The 9,830-nt window shown below is 30.9% G+C and overlaps 1 long non-coding RNA gene across 1 annotated transcript; it reads left to right on the plus strand.

Moving 5' to 3' along the window:
• The first annotated feature begins 2,586 nt into the window (after positions 1–2,586).
• On the plus strand, positions 2,587–9,568 carry LOC127729185 (uncharacterized). The gene is made up of 3 exons (XR_007994539.1): positions 2,587–3,188; positions 3,632–3,802; positions 9,281–9,568. It is a non-coding gene; the product is annotated as an uncharacterized LOC127729185 (long non-coding RNA).
• The last annotated feature ends 262 nt before the right edge of the window (positions 9,569–9,830 follow it).

Raw genomic sequence — 9,830 nt, forward strand, 5'->3', positions numbered from 1 at the left:
TCTCACTTCAGATTCTATTATCTTTATTTTTTTTAAACTTGATTTTGAATTAGTAGCTTTAAGAATTCATCGTTTGAGAGATAAATATATGGTTCAAGTGAAATGACGAAGTAATGATCGGTGCATTTGATTACCGGTAAATGAATTAATTATTCCCTTGAAAGGTTGCTGTCAATGAAATCATCCCAAATTTAATAACAAAATATGTAAAGAATTAAAATAGCAGTTTGTGTTAATTTTTAAATAGCATCTATTCCAACAAAGTATGTGTATTCAACGAGCCAAAAATTCAAACAGTCTATTCTCCCCTCCGCCATCCTTCAATGCAATTGTGTCACAAATAGAAACTGGGTATATCTTGTGACTGGGTAATTTGTTGGCCTAGAACCACACACACACAATAAATAATACGACTAGTCTGTACCGCCTCTGACTCTGGGACTAGCTCTTGTAACAAAAGACGACTCTGGTTAGCGCGATGTATAATTTAATAAGTTCAGCATGGAATACAATTGTACAGAGTCGGAACTGCTCAGTGTAATACTAAATCCAATATGCTACATCAAAATAATAACATAGTTTATATAACAAACCAAAAATTACTTGAATAGACTTGACAAATATTTCTCTAAATGAGTGACAAATTCAATTAACGGATTAAAGACAAAAAATAGCATATAGCTAATAATTAACAATAGAACATACAGACTTATCTATGGAATTAAAGTCTTGTCTTGTCATATACGAATAATAGATCAATTGAAGAAAAATGTCGCTAACTGAAAAACAAATTAAAACATGAAATTAGATTAGCTTAATCTTCTAAACTTGACTCAAACCTTTCACAATAAAAATAACAAAATCCCTTAGTGAAATATTACAAATATAACAAAAACAGTGATTTTACAAAAACTTTTACAAAATGTCCCAAAAGTCTCAAAATCAATTTTGTCCATTTTTCCACTGTGACAATAGGCCGAGATACGGTTAGATAGGTTGGTTATGTCGAGTAATGACATTTGATTGGAAATCTCTAATAAGTCGCTCGGACCGTCTATAAAGTCAACTCGGACCGTCTATAATGTCAACTCAGACTGAGTATAAAATTACACTTTTGGCGAAATAAATGATTTAATGAAAAAGACTGTGTCTGAAGAGAAGTCTCTAATAAAGTTTTGACGCCCATTTTGAGTATACAAATGACGAACCGTCTATAAGACAACTCGGACCGTCTAAATGGTGTACCATTTGGTTCAAAAGGTATTTTTATCGATTAACCGCTATTTTGTTATCGCTTAACCGCTATTTCATATACCGGTTAACCGGTATTTTTATCGATTAACCGCTATATTTATCGGTTAACCGCTATTTTATATACCGGTTAACCGCTATTTTTAGCGTTTAACCGCTATATTTATCGGTTAACCGCTATTTTTAACGGTTAATCGCTATTTATGTCGGTTAATCGCTATCTATATATTTTTCTGATAAGACCGACGTGAAATCTAGTATACATTTTCTATGTAATAGAATGAAATTGTTGATGTAATTCAAATACTCTTTCCTTTAATTCATAATATTTAATAAAAATCACTTGAACAATGTAAATTTCCTTATAGGTGTATTAGTGCAAATGTGGATTCAGCATCCTCTTCCGAATTATTACTGTTATATGTAATAAGTTATTGTTGGGAATTCGTGATCACGGATTAATTTTATTTTTATTTTTGTCCATGTGTGGCCTCCGTATCTAACACATTCTTAAACAAGATCAACAGTAAAAGTAGTGTTGATTTACTGATAATCTGATGCAACAATCGATTAATATGTGGAACACAAATAACGGGATTTCAAAACAAAAATAAAAATCAAAGGCACAGATACAATTGTATTCTATAATATGACCTGAATGTACTATTTTCATCCAAGTTTGAATAGCACTATTTTTGGCAGTTGTTAAGATTTACTTTTCATTGATCGTACTAAATGCTTTATAATAGAATAAGAAATAGCTTTTTAATAATTTAAAATGAGTTAAATTTTTTGAAAATTCATTTGTTTTTGAGAAATTCATCTTTGAAGACTGTTGTTTGGAGTATGCAAAAAAAGGACTGTAGTGCTTCATTTACTTTGAATCTTAGTATAAATACTGTTACATATCATGATACCTCCGTTACCGTTTGTCGAAATAGTTTGTGGTTAGCAGCAGAGGGTGAAAATAATGTTATATAAGATAAGTTTTATTTTCCAAATTAGGTCACCAGGGGGGCATATACACATAACATATATAATTGATACAACATACATATAGATCATCATATCAGAAAATCAATGTCCAGTTGTCAGTCATAATTAAGATTGATAAATAAACACTCAGGGAAATACTAAGAAGTATAGACATTGGTGTAATAGCCATTATATCAATGGGATATATAAGTTGACATTACAATTTGTAACAACAAAAATCATTCAAAAAACCGACATCTAATACAAATTTTGGAGAACAATCCAAAAATATAAACATAATAAAATACCCAAGTCGGACTAAAGCTTTTATAAAACTAGAATATAATGTCATTAATTGTTAACAATGATCAAGCCGGTCTTGACCAACCCGTTATTGCCTCTGTTTTAATTTCTATTAACGAATTATCAGAAGATAGTAAAATTTTAAGTAGCCTTGTTGTTGTTCCTGTCAATATAATGCTTCCATGAGCCTACATATCTTCAAATAATGATCTACGTAATTAGAAGCAATTCAAGCTGTGTGTCTATCCACTGCTGTAAAATGAGATTCAATCTAATCTGGGTGATTTCTTCTCTCTAATTATTTTTTTTAAAGAAAATAACACAAGCTGACTGTGTGCTTTTGTCTCTTTGTTTGGTGTAACCGATCGTTTTTATGGAGATTTTTCCATCATTTATATAAATGGGGATTTTGTTTCTTTTTGAAACATGGCTTACGACGTCAATTTTAGAGGATTTATCGATGTTTGCAGAACTGTTATAAATGATGTTGTACGTGCCCTAAACAATGACGACATGTTCGCTGATTTGGTTGAAACTTCGGTAATAAGACTGAATGCTTTGTGGCGTAATATTGGGAGGATGACCCGGTCCTACCCCCAGTGTGATAGTCTTATCCCTTTACTTCAACGCTTAATCAATTATGTTGAAGAAAGACAGAGGTAAGATTTTTTTGTTTGGGATGACATTATTTTGAAATGAAAATAAGTACAATATATATGTATGCATTTTACCAGAGACATATAATAGTATTATATGTCTTCAGAAAAGTGTTCATTCAAAGGCATTGAAATTCTAGTTAGAACCAAATTTTATGTGAATATGTGACATTTTCATCCCCCTTTTTGCAATATCTTATGATAAATCAACGCAGAATGTTGCCATGGATAAACAAAAAAGCAATTACATTTTACCATTATAACTTTTGACTTTGAAAATCAAATCTATGGCAGATACTGATTACAAACATATACAAATGTATGACACAAACAGTTGGCTTAATCTATTAGAAAGCCAGGAATAGAAGATGATTAAACATTTTTTGGTTCAATTTTAATTTTATAACTGTGGAGTGCTACCTTACTCTTATATTTTTAATCACCAGCTCCCTTACAGTAAATAGTGGAATAACACTGCGCATGATTGAAACGGCTGGACGCCCAAGGTATTACATATCTAGGAATCACTTATTATTTTTTATGGAGATGGGATTTACTGCAAAACACATGGCTAGACTGCTACACTTATCAGTGTCAAGCATTCAACGACGGTTGAGGTTTGTATTCCGTATATATAGTTTTGATCGATTCTTCTTATTGATTTGTTCCTTTCACTGATTATGAAAGTTTATTAGGCCTCCTCGTTAGGTTAGAATAATAATAAAGTGACCAAATGTTTAAAGTCATATGAAACCTCAGATTAAAAAACATGATGCATATGATTTTTATAACTAAATGGATAGTTTTCATTATAAAACTTATGTACATATACTTTTTTCTGAAGAAAATTCTTTAATTGGTCCACATTTAGAAGAAGTTTACTTTATTTTAATTGCTTGCTTCCAGCAATTCGCCGACATATTTTCCGTATATGCAAGTGACCTTAGCGTGACCCTTCTCGTAAAAATCCGGTGATCGCAATACGCGTGGATCTGTCATTAAGATAAATTATTATACCTCAGTATGTTTTTTCTATATAAAAAAGAATGAAATATTTGTGCTATTTCATTCCACAGACTATTTGCCAGTCAATAGTTTCAAAGACTATTACCCCGGTCAATAGTTTTATAAACATATTTCCCGTACTTTTTCATACTAATTTTTCATTGGACAACAATGACGTCATCGACTATTCTGCTTGGATTTGTGCGCTTGGCAACGTTAAACTCTGAAATATCGTAAACGTTATAATCTGTATGTATCTGTCGTAATTTCAAATTAATATATTACTTACCAGAAGCAATTGAAAAAGAAAATCTACGCGACATATTTTAAGAACTAAAACATGTAATGTATGGTATTGGTCTGTCGTCGTCTTCATAATCTGGGATTGCTTTGGTGTACGGTAAAATATTTTAGCTAATGTTGATCATATGCACGGCAATTTTTACACAAGGATTCCTGGTCTTGATTACAGTAAATAGATTATTGACAAATACCACACAGGGAAAAAAAACCTGATAGTTCATCTTGTACATGTCTATGTGATCATTTTTTTTTCAAGTGGTGTATGTAGTCTTTTTAGAAAGTTGTTTTGTTCGGTATAATAAAACACTTAATGACTGGTTATGAGGGTAATAGCAAGTTTGTTGTCCCTTTGAAACTAACTATTGCCCTCGGCTTCGCCTCGAGCAATAGTTGGTATATCAGGGACAAAAAACTTGCTATTACCCTCATACCCTGTCAATAGGTGTATACTATTATCTGATTTTATATGATCAGCGTTTGACAAAGTCATTCATTCTGGTTTAAAATATAAGCTATTAAAACATAATATAGGTGGTAACTTTTATGCAATCCTGAGAGATATGTACAATAAAAGTGAATTATGTGTTAAAATAGATGATGTGCTTACTCCTAATTTTTATTCTCAAATTGGAGTAAAGCAAGGGGATGTTTTAAGTCCAAACCTTTTCAAGATTTTTATAAATGATTTACCGGATGTATCTAAGGAAAGCCCAGACTCTGTTGATATAAACGGTCGCAGGATTGACTGCCTCATGTATGCAGATGATATTGTTATTTTTTCTAGTTCCAAGGCAGGTCTTCAAAAACGACTTGATGGTTTATCCAAATTTTGTACTAAATGGTGTTTAGAGGTCAATCTATCTAAAACCAAAGTTATTATATTTAACAAACCTGGTAAACTTTTAAAAGAATATTTTTATTTCGAAAAAGATACAATAGAATGTGTTAACAATTATAAGTATTTAGGTTTAAAATTTATATCTAGTGGACTTTTTAAGCAAGGAAAGGAAGAATTATACAAAAAATCACTAAAAGCTGTATTCAAATTGCAAAGATCTTTATCATCTTCCAATCCCAGTATTTCTACTCTATTACATATATATGACCATACAATAAAACCCATTTTAATGTATGGCAGTGAAATTACAGGTATGTTTAAAACTAGCTCTGCAGCATGCCAGAAAGAAAGTGAATATTTATTACAGCACATTCATATGAATGATTTTTTTAGATAAATCCAATTTAAGATATATGAAGTATATATTAGGTGTAAACAAAAAGTCTTCTAACCTAGCTGTGCTAGGAGAGCTTGGTAGATTCCCTTTATATTTTTCAGTTGTATTATCAATGCTGAAATATTGGTTTAGAATAAAAAATATGAAAGATGGTTTACTGTATGATACCTATATGTGTAACAAAAACATGTTTAATAATAATATTGAATGCTGGTATTCATCCATACATTACATTTTAAAAAAGCTGAATATTCATAATTTGGAGGTAAAGCTCAACTTTTTTATCAAGTCAGTTAAGCAAAAACTTTGTAATAGTTTTGTAAAATTTTGGAACACAAAAAGAAGAGATACAAAGAGTAGTAAATTAGATACTTATTTCAAACTTAAAACTTGTTTTTCGAAAGAAATGTATCTATCTTTAAACAATTTTCAATTGAGAAGTGCCATATGTAAAATCAGAATCAGTGCACATGATCTCAAAATAGAAAGAGACAGGTATAAAACTTTATATATAGAAAGAGACCAAAGGCTTTGTAAGAAATGTACTCTAAATCTGGTTGAAGATGAACAACATTTTATTACTAGTTGTCCAGCATACAATAATGATAGGGAGATATTTTTCAAGGAGATAAACTGTATCTGTCCCAATTTTATATATCTTTCAAATGAGGCAAAATTTGTTTGGTTATTTACTAATGAAAATTTGTCTATACTTAAATATTTTGGGAGCTATATTATTACATGTCTAGATGTTAGACGAAATGTTAATTAATGTATGTAATAACAATGATAATTGTAATGATTTTATAGTTCTGATCCTGCCTGGAATTAAATGTATGTGATTTTTTATAGAATGAAGAAAATAACATCTGTCTGAACTTTTTAATGTTTCATTTTAATATATAAAAATGTTTTTCTGTTACAAATCATGATGTATTGTTTTATGTGTACATGTTATGCTGCCCTTCAAGGGCCCTTGTTTGGAATAATAAATATTCTATTCTATATGTTATACACGTGCTCAATATCTATGCTTCTTTGTTCCCGCTTCTATATATATCTTTATTTCTCAACAACCCAAATTACATTGGTATAGAGATACACAAAATAAATATTACATAATGTATATGTACAGACATACATAAATTATACGAAAGCAAGAGGGAGGCACATATCATATATTATGGTATACATATTAAACTAAATGATATCAAGTACATGAATTACCCAGGAGAGCCTAAATGCATATTTATTAGTCTTATAAATTTGCACAAGTTGTTAAGATCAGAAAGATTTTTACTATTCATCAGTTTATGTAATTTCAATGAATTTGGTTGATTTCTATATCTTTTTCTCAAAAACTGTTTACGACCATCATTGAATACAGAACACATAAAAAATTGTTGATTGTTTACTGTAAGGTGACAATCGGTAAACTTCGACTTCAAAACACGGCAATTAATGAGCTGCCATATTTGTTAAATAAAAACAGACAGAGAGAAAAAAAATGACGATTAAACGATATCTTTGCGTAAAAAATGATAAAATCGTGCACAGAAGACTAAGTTTATGATATATACATGCATTGGTTCAAGAATTGGATAAACATTATTTTTAACCAGTCACTCGTTTCATATGACTTTAACTTTAAAGATGTTTCAATATATTTTAGCTATAATACATAATATGATCAAAATGTTAAGTTCACCAGAACACATTTCTGTTGAAGAAAGTTATAAAGGATTGGTTTTTTTTATGTTGTGGTTAAAAAAAATACATCGAAATACACCCACAACCAAAACTGACTAATAAGTATACAGAGTTGTGATAGACAACCTTCTTAGATTCTGGATGATCAATCATATCTTGGTATATGTATAATTACATTAGATGTATGTTTCATTATAATACGTTATTCTGATTGGCTACACTGCATTCTCGCGTTATTCCTTAATCAACTTCATTACACAATAAAATTTATCATTCATGATGACACGAGGTCCCACAATAAAGTGCACAGGTAAATTAAATAAAAACTTGATAAAAATCGTGTTTTCATGATCCTAGCTAAAAAATGTAATTATAAGTATTGAATGCTTCTTTTTGTAATTTCATAGGGTTGTAAAAGCGTTGACTGTGCGCACATTTTTAGAATGAAGCGCTTTCGCGCTTCATATGAAATGTACTTCGGTCAACGCTTTTACACCCCAATGAAGTTACAAAAAGAAGCATTCAATTCTTAAATATTGGTGAAGATTTGTTCTCTAGAACTACTTGACCATTCGCGTCGCTGAGTTGCTATGTCTTTTACATAAACCTAATATCTCCTTTTATATTACATCGCGATGACCGTGATGGCATTCCGATGTATTGTTGCCACATAGATTTCTACTTACGTATCTTTCGTTCAATATCGTAGCTGCTACGTAGTGCTGCGTAGATTTTTGTCTATTGAACGTGTAGCTAGCCTATAGTTTCTATATAGATATTGATAGCAGCTACGTAGCCGCTACGTAGCTGCTACGATATTGAACACAAACCGATTTATAAATATGCGGACATTATCGAGTGCAAAATAACATTCCTTATCGCTTGTTATAAATTAATTTCTTCAATGAATACTTATATAAATATTGTTTTTAGAACATAGATTAATAATATGAAAATGTTTTGTCGTTAAAATATATATATATAAGTAAAAAAAATCATAAATATCTATGCACACGTACAGAAAAAAAAGTGTTAACGCATGCGGAAGAATATCCCAAGAACGTTTTGCGTGAAAATATGAATGCCTGCTCAAATCCAATCTTTTAGAAAAATCGAACTATTACAGAGAATGTCCACCATGCACTTGCACTGCACTATTATTAGAATAGTAGAATAGAATGATATACAAATGGATGAAAATTATATATACATGTAACTGTTATATACAAATATTAATATAATATTACTACAATATTATGATTATAACGGTGAAGTTGAAGTCCCTGTCATTTATTCATCATCCACGCACGAACTTGTCTCTGAAAAAAAACATATCTCTGTACATTAATCTCACTATCAGGTATAGAGCTGTAATTTACTTTCCGAGACAAGTACGTGTGACCTTCCACTAGAACCTGCGGACATCCGATGTTCAGTACTACAGTACTTTGATTTTTAATTATCAATAGCTTTTCTTTTTATTGAAATTTTGGTTTCATTTTGTTATATCTGCTTCCTTTTTTTATAATTTAAGTTGTTCACAAAACCTTCCAAAATTGATTTTGTATTTCATTGGTGATTGGTTGCCGCTTGCTTAACGTCCAAATCAAATATACCTCATGCATATAAAGAATTGCACAATATGAACGTCCAAAGGCATGATGTACATCATGCATATAAAGGGAAGGGAACTGTAATGGAAAAAAACGGTATACATGGGTGAAAGTGCTTGTTAACTGCATTTATAGAATAAAAAAAGACCATCAGAATTATTTTTTTTTAATTTTTTTAAATTTTTTTTTTTAGTAGGCCTACTAGTGATAGCCATTTACCTAATTTCAGATCTTTTGGAATAAGTCTAAGAAGACGATACACCAAAATCTCTGACACTGAATTAGACGTTTGGGTTCGACGCATTACCCAGTTTAATAGATCTTGTGGGCAAAGACTAGTTCAAGGTACACTGGCGTCAGAAGGTGTTGTGATACAAAGGTCAAGAGTTGCACAATCACTTATTCGAGTTGATGAGGCAGGTATAGCAATAAGGTGGGCTAGGACAATACATAGGAGATCTTATAATGTATCTGGACCAAACGCCCTTTGGCATGTTGATGGAAATCATAAACTAATCAGGTGATTTATAATACGCAAGCTTAGTAAAAGGATTTAATTTGACAACTTTGATGTTTTAATACCAGACTCAAGCTAGCGACCAATTCCAGCGACCAATCAAGCTAGCGACCAATTCTATCGACCACTAAAGTTAGCAATGAGAATCAGTTTGTCAAAGAATCATAATGCGGTATGTGTGAAAACCACAAAACCCCATTATGAAGAAACGTCTGTTAAAAAAAAATCTATCTACCAGTACGGTATATATTGTTTTTTGACG

This window comes from Mytilus californianus, unplaced genomic scaffold, assembly GCF_021869535.1.
Source record: "Mytilus californianus isolate M0D057914Y unplaced genomic scaffold, xbMytCali1.0.p SCAF_2, whole genome shotgun sequence".
In the NCBI taxonomy this organism is placed as follows: domain Eukaryota; kingdom Metazoa; phylum Mollusca; class Bivalvia; order Mytilida; family Mytilidae; genus Mytilus; species Mytilus californianus.